At 35.2% G+C, this 13014-nt stretch overlaps 1 pseudogene across 1 annotated transcript in view; it reads right to left on the bottom strand.

Annotated features, from left to right (window-relative positions):
* The window catches only part of LOC309808868 (ferritin heavy chain-like), a 34889-nt pseudogene extending 29189 nt beyond the window's left edge, over window positions 1-5700 (bottom strand). Inside the window, exon 1 of the transcript in view lies at window positions 5611-5700. The product of the transcript in view is annotated as a ferritin heavy chain-like (transcript). The remainder of the gene's footprint in view (window positions 1-5610) is intronic.
* Window positions 5701-13014: the final 7314 nt, after the last annotated feature.

The following is a 13014-nucleotide window of genomic DNA, read 5'->3' as shown; positions in this document are numbered from 1 at the left end:
AGTTGGGGTCCAAGGTTTCAAGATGTATATTTCATTTTTCATAATATTGCTGAATGTCAGTGTGGAAATAATGCACACAATTAGAAGACACTGACTCAGATCTCACACTTTAGGTAACTCAAGTTATCTGGAGTTTTCTCTGTTATTAAAATGAAGACAATAATACCCTCTGGTTTCTCTATATCGTTAACCTCAAAAAAACCAAAGATGGGCTTCTCTGGTGGCGCAATGGTTGGGAGTCCGCCTGCCGATGCAGGGGACATGGGTTCGTGCCCCGGTCCGGAAGGATCCCACATGCCGCGGAGCGGCTGGGCCCGTGAGCCATGGCCGCTGAGCCTGCGCGTCCGGAGCCTGTGCTCCGCAACGGGAGAGGCCGCAGCGGTGAGAGGCCCGCGTACCGCAAAAAAAACCAACCAAACAAACAAACAAACAAAACAAAACAAAACAAAAAAAACCCCAAAGATTGTGAATGGGCTTTGAAAACTTTAGGAGGCTACACTAACACAGATATATAAGGCTCTCCTGGTTTCTCTCTCCTAAAAACTACAGGTTTGAGGGCAGGTTATTTCTTAAAGTCTCATTGATGCTAAAAAAAAAAATCCAAAGAGATCAAACATTGCTCCTGTTTATTTCTATATGACAACTTATACCAATACAGGTAATTACAGCAATGGAAAAAACCACATAATTTCTCCAAGGAAAGTTTATTTCACTGGAAGTAGCCATCACCAATAAGCAATAGGAAGCTTTTCTAGTGACTCTCATTTTGCAAATACATTTTTTTCATCTTAATAGATAAGATTGACTGAGCTTTAATTGAAGGCTATCACACAAGATAAACCCCATTAAAGCTTTTTTTTTCTTGGGTTCTCTGTACCTTTTTGGAACTCTCCTTCCTTCCTCTCTCCCTCCTACTCTTCTACAAATATTTGCTGAGTATCATTCTGTGATGCTTGTAATATTAGGGACTTATGTAAAGTGATCATTTAATTCTCACCAAAGTTTGAGTTTGATGATATGGTTTCCACTTTATAGTTGAGTAAATGTGTTCTGTGAAATGCAAGGTCACGTAACCAAAATGTGGAAAAGCAGATTTTATGGGATGGAATAGTGTAAGGGTGAAAGCTGCTTCACAAAGTCAGAGGCTTGAATGAAGAGCCACAGAAACCAGATAATGCTGAGCCAGAGGGCATAATATTGGCCTCTTTGATGTGTGAGTAAATAAGTTTTTCAATTTCCTAGATTTTTTGGGGGGGGGGTACGCGGTCCTCTCACTGTTGTGGCCTCTCCCATTGCGGAGCGCAGGCTCCCGACATGCAGTCTCAGCGGCCATGGCTCACGGGCCCAGCTGCTCCGCGGCATGTGGGATCTTCCCGGACCGGGGCATGAACCCGTGTCCCCTGCATCGGCAGGCGGACTCTCAACCACTGCGCCACCCGGGAAGCCTCAATTTCCTAGATTTTGAAGGCGTTAGTTACTCATTTGTCTGGAGTATTAGAATGAATTCTTCAGTAGAAGGCAACTGGCAAATGAGGGTCCTTGTCTAAAAACATAAGATCTTAATAAAACCAATCATAAAATTGGCCTCGAAGGAGAGAGCATTGAAACAAGATCACAGTGGCCTGAGTGAAACCCTAACAATAGGGAAGATCATGTACAAAGACATAGAGGTATGAAAAGGACATGTTGACTGGAATCTGGAATGTAAGAGTGTGTTTGTGTGGCTGTGTGTGTGTGAGAGAGATGTGTTTATGTGTATAGGTAAGTTTAGATGAGCCTGGAGAATTAACAAGCATATGAATTTGACCAGATTTGCATTTTATAAAAATATACTTAAGAAGAGAGGCTAATTTGGAAATCATTGCATAAATAAGATACAGCAGTGATATGGACTTAAGGTTGTGGTGAGAAATTTTAGATTAGAGAGTAATTCTAGGCTTTGGCTTCCAAAACTACATAGAAAGGACCTGGTTCTTCAGGCACACGATGCTCACAGGCAAACTTCATTTGAAATAGAATATTTGCACATAAACAGATATCCTCTCCTATAAGGATGAAATATATACATATACTTCCATTTATAGATGAATTCCTTCATTAATGGAAACAGAAGTACACTTTAGGTCTGCACTATGAATTTTTCTAGCTACAAATTTTCCTGTCCCAGACAGTTTTAGCTGTTATTTTGGAAATGTAAAGGAGTTGCTTGATTTCTTAATGAGTGAATTTTAAATTGCTATTCATGAAATGCAAAGCATATGAATAGATTTCTGAGGATATTTGATGTTGCTGTGTAGTTTTGATCACAGATGTCTATTTTGCAAACTACATTTGCCAGGGAGTTGAAGCACCCTGCTGTTCTGTATCTGTGACATAGGATATGGAAATATTCCTTTGTGGTGAATTTTTATGAATATTGTAAAATTTAAAAATTATATTTAGTTGGGAGATAAGGTAAAATGGCATAACTCAAGTTTTACCTACAATTTAAGTAAGTAGTATTCAATCTGGTTTTGGGGGCTTGATGGAATTGTAAAAGGGGAGTTAATAATTTCATTATTAAGGAGAGTTAACATTGTTTTGACCATAGGTTTAAATTTTTGGTTAACAAAATAATTGTCATAATTATTTCATTACACTCTTAATATAAGTGGAGCTATACAATTCTCTTTTTACTCAACACTATTATTTTGAGATTCCTCCCATGCTGTAGTGACTTAGCAAGATCTTTTTTTTTTTTTCTTTGCGGTACATGGACCTCTCACTGTTGTGGCCTCTCCCATTGCAGAGCGCAGGCTCCGGACACGCAGGCTCAGCGGCCATGGCTCACGGGCCCAGCTGCTCCGCGGCATGTGGGATTTTCCCAGACTGTGGCACGAACCCGCGTCCCCTGCATCGGCAGGCGGTCTCTCAACCACTGTGCCACCAGGGAAGCCCAACTACATCATTTTTTTTAAGAGTAATTCTGCTTTTACTTATGGCTTCATTTTCACCAGTAATTGATACAACAGTGTAATGTTCATAACACTACAAAAATATGAGAGGAGTATATATGAATGTTGGTCTCATAGTTGATAAAATATTGATGAATCTGAAGCAAAATTCAACTTCTTTAATAGATATAGGTATATTCACATTGTCTTTATTCTTGAATGAACTTTATTAGTTTGTGTATTTCAAGGAATATATCTATTTCATCTATCTTGTCAAAATTATAGTCAAAGTATACATGTTACTTCTTGTTATCCTTTAGATAGCTGTGGAATCTGTAGAGTGATGTCACCTCTTTCGTTGCTGATTTTAGCAGTCTTTTTTTTTTTTACTAATTAGACTGGCTTGAGGTTAATATACTTTATTGGTCTTCTTAAAGAATCAGCTTTTACCTTCATTGATTTATCTCTATTTTTTCTGTCTTCTATTTGATTGAGTTCTCCTCCCAATTTTGTTCTACTGTTGACATCCATTTTGCTCTTATGTATCTTACAAATTCCATACTACCTAAAAAAATACCTTTCTTTAAATACTGAATCACCAATGATTTTAATATATAGGAAATCTTATTTACCCATGTAGTTATCAATTTCACTACTCTTTATTCCTTTAGATACTTATTTCCATCTGGTATAATTTTCCTTCTGCCTAAATGAAATTATTCAACTCTTTTGGGGGTACTTTATGTCTGCTGGTAATGAATTTGTTCATCTTTCGTATGACTGAAAAAAATCCCTATTTTGCCTTGGTTTAAAGAGATGTTTTCACTGTACATAGAATTCTAAGTTTACCAATTTTTTTTCTTTCTTTAAGGAGGCTGTCTACTTTTTCTCAGTTGCATTATTCAGATAAGAGGTCTGATTTCATCCTGATTTTTGTTTCTTTGTATGTAATGTGTCTTTTTTCCCTCTGGCTGCTTTAAAATTTTTCTGTTTATCACGGTTTTTGAACAATTTGTTTGCTATATGACTTGTCCTTTTTTTTTTTATGTTTCTTGTGCTTGAAGTTTGTTGAAGTTCTTGGATTTGGGGACATAGTTTCCATTAAAATCGGGGAAAAGTTGCCGTTATTTCGTCAAACATGTTTTCTGTCTTGCCTTCTCTCTCCTCTCCTTTGAGACTCCAATTTTTTATATATATACATTAGATTGTTTGAAGTTTTCTTCAAACAGTTTACTGATGCTCTGCTCATTTTGAAAAATCTTTTCTTTTTGTTTGTGTTTTATTTTGGTTAATATTTCTTGCTTAGTCTTCAAGTTCACTAATCTGCAGTGTCTAATAATGTCATGGATGCCATTCAATGTGTGTTTTTTTTATTATCTTACACTTTGCATTTTTCATTTCTAGCAGTTTGATTTAGGACTTTAAAAAATATATTCCATGTCTCTAACTTAACTTTTTGAACCTTTTGAGTATAGTAATAAGAATTGTTCTATGGTCATTTCTGCTAATTCTAACATGTGTGTCGATTATGAGTTGGCTTTGATTGCTTCATTTCTTCATTACAAGGGTGATTACTGACTGCCTCTTTGCTTCCTTGATAATTGATTATTGGATGCCAGCCATTGTAAATTTTACCTTTTTGGGTGCTGGATAACTTTTTATTTTTACAAATATTTTTTACCTTTTTTTCTGGGATACTGTTAAGGTGCTTGGAAATGGTTTGATCCTTTTAGGTCCTTTTAAAGATTTGGTAGAAAGAAATATAGAAGTCTCCTGTTATATTATATGGCTAAATAATGTTCCTGTATTGTTCTTTTATAATATATGGTTAAATATTCCCAACCACCGAGGCAAGACCTTTCCATGTATATTGTCCATTGCCCTGTTAATCTTGAGGTTTTACAGTCTGGCTGATAGGAAAAGTCAGTATCTCAGGCCCTATATGAATACTAGGCACTCTTTTCTATAGTCCATTTAAGTGGTTCCTTTCCTGCCCTCTAGTAATGTACTCACACACATAAGCTGATCAGTAATCAGCTGAACAGTTAGCTGAACAGTAATCAGCTGAACAGTTAAGATTGCCAATCAGTGAACAGTAAACAGCTGAACAGTTAGGTGCAAGATTCTGGAGTTCCCTCTCTGTGAATCATTCTCCTCTCTGGTACTCTGTCTTGAAAAGTCTACCCACCGTGTTCTGTAGAGTCTCTCAGCCCTTTCTCCTTTATTTAGTGAGACTGCTGGTCTCTGCCTGGGATCCCCCTCCCTGAGCTGTGGCCTGGAAACTCAGGTAACATGAAGCAACCATAAGGCTCACATCATTTATTTCCTGTCTCTCAGGAATGAGTCTCTGCTCCTTGATGTCCAGTGTCTTGCAAACTGTTGTCTTATTTCCCTACCCTTCTTTTTTTAGGTGTTCCAGAGGGTAACTCTGATCCCTGTTACTCTATTTTGGCCAGAACAGAAAATGTAATTGACTTTTTCTTGCTTTGTCTCCACCTATTTGTCAATCTACCTTCTCAAAAGTCACCAATGACTTCCAAATCATCAAATATCGTCAGTCCCTGACTTACCGTGGTTCGACTTTGTGATGGTGTGGAAGTAATACACATTCAGTAGAAACCATACTTCAGATTTTGAATTTTATCTTTTCCCAGGCTAGCGATATGTGGTATGATACTCTTTCGTGATGCTGGGCAGCAGGAGTGAGCTGCAGCTCCGAGTCAGCCACGCTATCATGAATGGGAACAACTGGTACACGTAAAGCCATTCTGTACCCATTAACCATTCTGTTTTTCACTTTCAGTGCGGTATTCAATAAATTACATGAGATATTTAACTCTTTATTAAAAATAGGCTTTTTGTTAGATTATTTTGCCCAAATGTAGGCTAGTGTAAGTGTTCCAAGCCTGTTTAAGGTAGGCTAACAAACTATGTGGTTTGGTAGGTTAGGTCTATGAAATGCATTTTCAATATATGATATTTTCAAGTTACAATGGATTTCTCAGGATATTACCCAATCATAAGTTGAGGAAGATCTGTACCTTATTACATTCTTACTGATCTCCATCCTTAGAAATTGTAGCTCACACTCACATCATTGAAACCGAGTTCTCGCTTAACATCCATCCCATTCTATTTTCCTTTTCCCCCAATACTCATGAAATTTATCTAGTTTAAAATCCATGAAATAAATACCAAACTCCTTAGCATACAACATTAGGTGTTTTACAAGTTTGATGCAGCATAGCTCTTCTTTTGCCATAGCCAGTAATACTCCAATACACAAATTACATATTAGATATAATTCTTCAACCATGGCTGCAACTCGTATCTCTTCTTAAAATCCATTTTTTCTTCATTTGTTTGCTCAACACATGTTTGTTAAGTTCCCATTTTGTGTCACAGTGTGCTGTATCCTCAAACTATTGCAATTAAAGATACAAACATTATGTTTTCCTATAATAAAATTTCTACCAATTCTTTGCCAGATGAAATAAATTTTGTCATATGAATTATTTCAAAGATTTTGTTCAAACTTCATCCTTGAAGTACATTCTTTTGGAGTAAGTTTTGAGTGGGGCAGGTTAAGATTGCAAATCAGTGAAATAGAATTAGATGTGTCAGTACAACCAGGATGACCTAAGATTGGTGTGTCAGAAGCTAAAGTATGAAGCAAAGGAATAAAAATTTAGGTGACCGTGATTCAATGGGAACTTGGTTTAGTCTAGTGACCATTGTGTGTAACTGTTATTATTATTATTATTCCCTGCAGTATGAATCACAGGCAGAACATCTCCACTTAAGGTCAAGGACAACGTGACATTTTCATTTAAAGAAGAAAAGATGATTAGCAAATTGCCTACAGTTAATGGCCAGTTAGGAAAACATCTGATAATCAGATACCTTTGAAAGTTCACTATCTCCCCACTTTGTGATATGGCATATACTTTTTCCATATGATGAGAGATGTACAATTAAAATTACACACACCCATTATTACAATTATCAAGTGAAATGTAATGAATCAGCATCATGTGTTCCAAGTAATGCTTTCAGAGCTCACTTCACTCAAATGAAAGAGATTACATTACTGTATGAAAATCAGAGTCTTCCAATTATCCATCCTACTCTGGCCATGGAAGTCAATATCAGGAGATAAGGCTATTGAAAAGGAGCCTGCTGAGGTTGTTTAACATCTCTCAAAGCCATATTTCTGAAAAGTGATTATCGATGTAGGATCCCATCTGTTTGCTCAATTGCCCCATGTTTTGCTTCTTGAAGTATTAGGGAGCATGTTAATGTTGTATCTTAAAGGTAATTGTTACCATAATTTTGGTTTTTTATACCAACGCACAATAAAAACATTTTTGACACCTTGTTGTCTAGGAAACCTTTTCAATATCAGATTATTATACTAGCTTCCTCTTTTAGTTTTCATTTTGAATTTCCATTTTTTTATCAACATGACATTGTTAATTCTCTATATGCTTGGCTTCTATGTGTCACTTCTCTCTCTTTTGATATGATCAAATATTTGTATATAATGATGTTTCTACTTAGTCATCTGCTTTTCCAAGTTTTCCAAATTTCGTCTCCCTTGTTTAATATTTCTTTATAAATCATTCCAGGCATGCATCATTATGTTCATCTTCTCTGAACTTCAATTTCATCTAATTTTGCCCTTAATTTTCACTGTGGAAGCATGCAAAGTTTGTTCTTCCTGAAATATCAAGAAACTTCATATTTTATTACTTGAATAATCACATGAAAAGAACATGACTGTGAAACTGTAGATTCATTTCTGACCTAGCAAACGGAAACACAACCAAGAAGCTGTGTTGTGTAAAGTTTAACTATATAGGAGAAAAGTATCAGCCATTATAACATTGAAAGCATAATGTGACTAATCACAGACCAAAACTTTGTGAATTTTAGAAATTAAAGTGTTAAAAGATGAAGTTCAGCATTCAACTATCATGAGAGGCACTGATTCTTTCCTGTAATAATGTACTTTATATAGGGAAAAATAAAAAAGTACAGACTCATTTCTGATTCCTTAAAGAGGAAACACCTTTTATCTTTTCAGAAATATAAGTCTGATACATGTTAGTTTTCCTTCATTTTCCTGGATCAGATTTTCAGTGTGTCTCACCACAAAAAAAATACCATTCTCATGCTCTCTCTTACGTCAGGTTTGTACCCTCCACTTTCTACACTGATGGTAGAATATTACTCTTCTGTTTTTTAAATAACAGCTTTACTTTGATTATGATTCACGTACCATACAATTAACCCATTTAAAGTGAACAATTCAATGGCTTTTAGTACGTTCACTCAGTTGTGCAGCTATCACAACAGTCAATTTTAGAATATTGTCATCATCCCCAGAAGAAACACTATATCTATTAGTAGCCACTACCTTTTACCCCCATCTCCCTCAGCCCTTGGCAACCACAAATCTACTTTTTGTCCATAGATTTGCCATTCTGGACATCTCATATAAATGATTACATAGAATATGTGGTCTTTTGTGGCTGGTTTATTTCACTTAGCATGATGTTTTCAAGGCTCATCCATGTTGTAGCATATATCAATACTTCATTTCGTTTTATTGCTAAATAGTATTCCATTGCATAGATATACAATATTTTATTTTTTCTACTGTGAATAAGGCTGCTATAAACATTTGCATATACTTTTTTTATGTGACATACATTTTCAGTTCTTTTAGGTATATACCCAGGAATGGAATTTCTGGGTCATATGGTGGTAACTGTATGTTTAACTTTTAGAGGAAGTGTGAGATTATTTCAAAGCAGCTGTACCATTTTACATTCCTAATAGCAGTATATGAAGGTTCTAATTTCTTCACATCCTCACCAACACTTGTTGTTATGTCTTTTTGATGATAGCCATGTCAGGGTGTGTGAAGTGGTATCTCGTTGTTGTTTCAATTTGCATTTCTCTGATGGTTAATGACATTAAGCATTTTTTCATGAATTTACAGACCATTGTATATCTTCTTCAGAGAAATGCTTATTCAGATATTTTGCCCATTTATAATTGGATTATTTGTCGATTATTGATCTGTAAGAGTTCTTTATATATTCTAGATTACAGGCCCTTTATTATATATATGCTTTGCCAATATCTTCTCCCATTCTGTGGATTGTCTTTTCATTTTCCTGATGGTGTCCTTTGAAGCACAAAAGTCTTTTTAAAAAAATTTTTATCAAGTTTGATTTATCTATTTTTTTTCTTTTGTTGCTTGTGCTATGATTTTGGTATCATATTTAAAAAGTTACTGCCTAATCCAAGGTCACAGAGATTTACCCCTAAGAGTTTAATAGCTTTAGCTCTTACATTTCCATTTTGAGTTAATTTTTTTCTATGATATGATATGAGAGATGGGTCCAACTTCATTCTTTTGAATATGAATATTCAGTCATCTCAGCTGCATTTGTTGTAAAGACTATTCTTTCCCCCATTGAATTATCTTAGCAGTGCTGTTGAAAATCAATTAAATGTAAATGTGAAGATTTATTTCTGGGCTCTCCATTATATTCCACTGATCTATATGTCTAGCCTTATGCCAGTACCAAACTCTCTTGATGATTGTAGCCTTGTTTTAAGTTTTGACGTATGGAAGTGTGAGTCCTCCATTCTTTTCAAGATTGTTTTTGCTAGTCTGGGTCCCTTAAATGTCCATATGAATTTAGGGTCAATGTGTCAAATTGTGCAAAAAAGCTAACTGGAATCTTGATAAGGATTGTGTTTAAGGTGTAGATAAATTTGAGGAATATTTCTCCCTCAACAATATGAAGTCTTCTGATCCAAGATGTCTTTCCATTTCTTTAGGTGTTTAATTTCTTTCAGCAAGGTAATGCTACTTTCAGAGTATATTCTTTTGTTATAAGCCTCTGCCCTATGAGTAGAGGCTTTAAGTGGTTTTAAAAAAAATCATTTTCACCAGCTATGATTGTTTTGCTGGGGAATGGGTCTGCTTTTCATATCATCATTCCATAAGTGCTAACGTGAGAATAATCTTGAGGTTGATTCTGACTGCATCCATTTCTTCCTTGAATTATATTGCTTTCTTATTACCCTCTAAACAATGAATGATCATTTTCTAAATATGGTGATGTGCCATCTGCCTTACAAGCATTGTTTTTCATTTTTTCTCCATGATAATCTGGACATAGAGAATGACTCACTATGTCCTGAAAACCCCTGTACCTTTTAGTAATTTTACCTTTACAATGAACCTTTTTACATGGCTCTTTCCTCTACCTCTGTCAAAGAGTTTTCAGTCTTTGAAGGATCCTTCAAGTACCACCTTCTCCTTCATGAATCGTTTTGCATTCTCAGGAGGCAAAAGAAGCATTTCCATCATCTGCCTATATTAGCAATTTGAAATTCTTCCATAGTCCTTATCCCATTAAACTTTGCTCTAGAGTCATTTTATGTATACTTTTCTAATATACTATTCCATGAGCTCTTTGTAGGCAAGATTTCTTACCTTTTTATTAGTTCACTTCCACAGTACTTAGCCCAATTCCTTTCATATAATACGATCTCAAATTTTTGCTGAATCCAAGTGAATGTGTTCTGTGTCAAAGTACTATGCAGCTTTTATTCCCTTAAAGAATTCTATATATAAAACATTCAAGGGGCTTCCCTGGTGGCGCAGTGGTTAAGAATCTGCCTGCGAATGCAAGGGATGCAGGTTCGAGCCCTGGTCCGGGAAGATCCCACATGCCGCGGAGCGGCTGTGCCCATGAGCCATGGCCTCTGAGCCTGCGCGTCCGGAGCCTGTGCTCTGCAACCGGAGAGGCCACAACAGTGAGAGGCCCGCGTACCAAAAAAAAATAAATAAATAAATAACAGCAAAAAAAACATTCAAAATTGATCATGGAGCAATTTAAATTTGATCTCTTAATTCTTTTACTGGACCATTAAAGCGCTATATTTCATCTTCTAATTAAGGGATCTAGCAAAAGGAACAAAGCTGGCCTTTCAGTCTTTACTGTGACTGCAGCAACACCATGGATTACAGTGTAGATTACACTGATTTACTGCTAAGTAAATGGAGACTTGTGGACTAGTCAACACTGTGTATACTCTGCTCATTGGTCATATTAGGTCCCAGTATTGCTTCTATTTGCAATGGCTTCACTGACTTATGGGGAAAATAAAATCTTTTCCTCCTAGGAGCTTTAACAGATTATATTTACATTATTTTGGTTAAAATAAATACTTATGAAAAAGTAAAATTTCCAAGGAGTGGGTAGCATTAATAGCACTGATTTGCATTGATTTGATAATTTAGGAGCATGAAAAGTGGTTTGAGAAGTGTTATGAGCATTCATAGTCATTTAGATATTTTTTTCTAGAGCTTTTTGGAACTGTGAAATTGAAAACAGATGAGATTTGGACTTGATGGTAAACAGCCCTTAGATTTGCCATGAGATGGCATAGAATCCATTTTCTTCTTTAATACAAAAGATAATGGACAATTTGAATATCATACTTGCACAATCTTATAGACTTGTTTTCCGATCTGTACATTTTGTTTCTGTGATAAGGCATGATTCATTTCAAATTTATGTTATATTTTGTGATGGCTTTTTAAAAATTCTTGTTTCATATTGGTTGTTTTGGTTTTTTCCATCTACTAGGATATATATAGGACAGAGAATTTTATATATATATATATATATATATATATATATATATATATATATATGACAGAGAATTACAACAGGGCATATGAGTACATATATATTGAGTATATACACACATACAGAGAAAAATACAAATAAGAGAAAATAAGGAAATTCTTAGGATCTTCCTAATATTATTCTAATGTCATTTTTCTTATTTTAACCTAAATCTGTGCTTGAACAAATTCATCAAATAAGATAGAATACTTCTTTAAGATGGGATCATATATTCTTTTCTACTTTAGTGTCTTATGACAAGAATTTTGCACTTACATTCCCAGATTGCCTTTCTGAAATTGGTAATTTTTATTAGTGGCATTTAATTGAGTTTTAAAAACGATTAAAACTATGACTTTATAAATAAATTATTTGAAATTTCTCACAACACATGCTATGTATGTAATCCATAGATACAAGGCAACAATAAGATGTGTGGGCTCCGGTAAAGCTCAGATTTCAATTTAAACAATTAATAGTTTATTTTCTAAAAGAATTTCTAAATATCTTTAGGATAAATGACACAATACTAATAAATTCTGTTGTTTGTATTTGTATGTATGTATGTATTTACTTATTTTTTACAAAGAACTGGAAGTGATACAGCATTGGTGGAGTTGTTCCTTTTTGAGCCCCTAGCATCTAATATGAGGGAAATTCTGCTCCGTGCCTCTGTTACCCCTAATTTCTTAGATTTATTTGACCGAACTTCCTATTCTTTTTCCTTTTCACTGCTCCATTTGTGTTCTTCTTGAAGGTGAGATCTTTAACAGGATAAACTTTGTACTTGTTCAAATAGTCTTTAATTCAATTAAAATAAAATTACCAATTGAAAGTCTTCATCACAAGAAAAAAAACTTTTGTAACTATGTATGGTGGTGGATGTTAACTAGACTTTTTGGGATGATCATTTCACAATATATACAAATATCAAATCATTATGTTATACACTTGAAATTAATATAATGTTATATCAATTATACCTCAATAAAATTTTTTAAGTATTGAAAGAAAGAAAGAAAAATCTGGACCTCAGTAGTCTCTATCATCAAGAAACTTTTCTTTTTGTGATACTTTTTGTGTCCCTGGAACTGCCTTTCAGAGTGGCTGATGTCCCTCACCTTGGACAGACCTGGGAACCTGCTGTGGATGCTTTGGTTGCTGGAAAGAGAGAGTATGATGAAGTCTAAAGTTGGCTAGATTGTGTCAGAGTGATCATGGAACATCCAACTAGGTAAAGAGGTGCCAGAAGAAAAGTTTCCAAATAACCAGCATCTTTCCTTGTCTTCCACAGAAAGCTTCCCCCTTCCTCAGTGCTGAATAGTGTATCTAGAGCAAAATGACCTGCACTCAAGTGCCTG

The sequence above is a fragment of the Mesoplodon mirus genome, assembly GCF_964341445.2.
Source record: "Mesoplodon mirus genome assembly, chromosome: 7".
NCBI classification, from domain to species: domain Eukaryota; kingdom Metazoa; phylum Chordata; class Mammalia; order Artiodactyla; family Ziphiidae; genus Mesoplodon; species Mesoplodon mirus.
The sequence above is the reverse complement of the archived record's forward strand: the minus strand, read 5'-3'. Positions and strand labels throughout refer to the sequence as shown.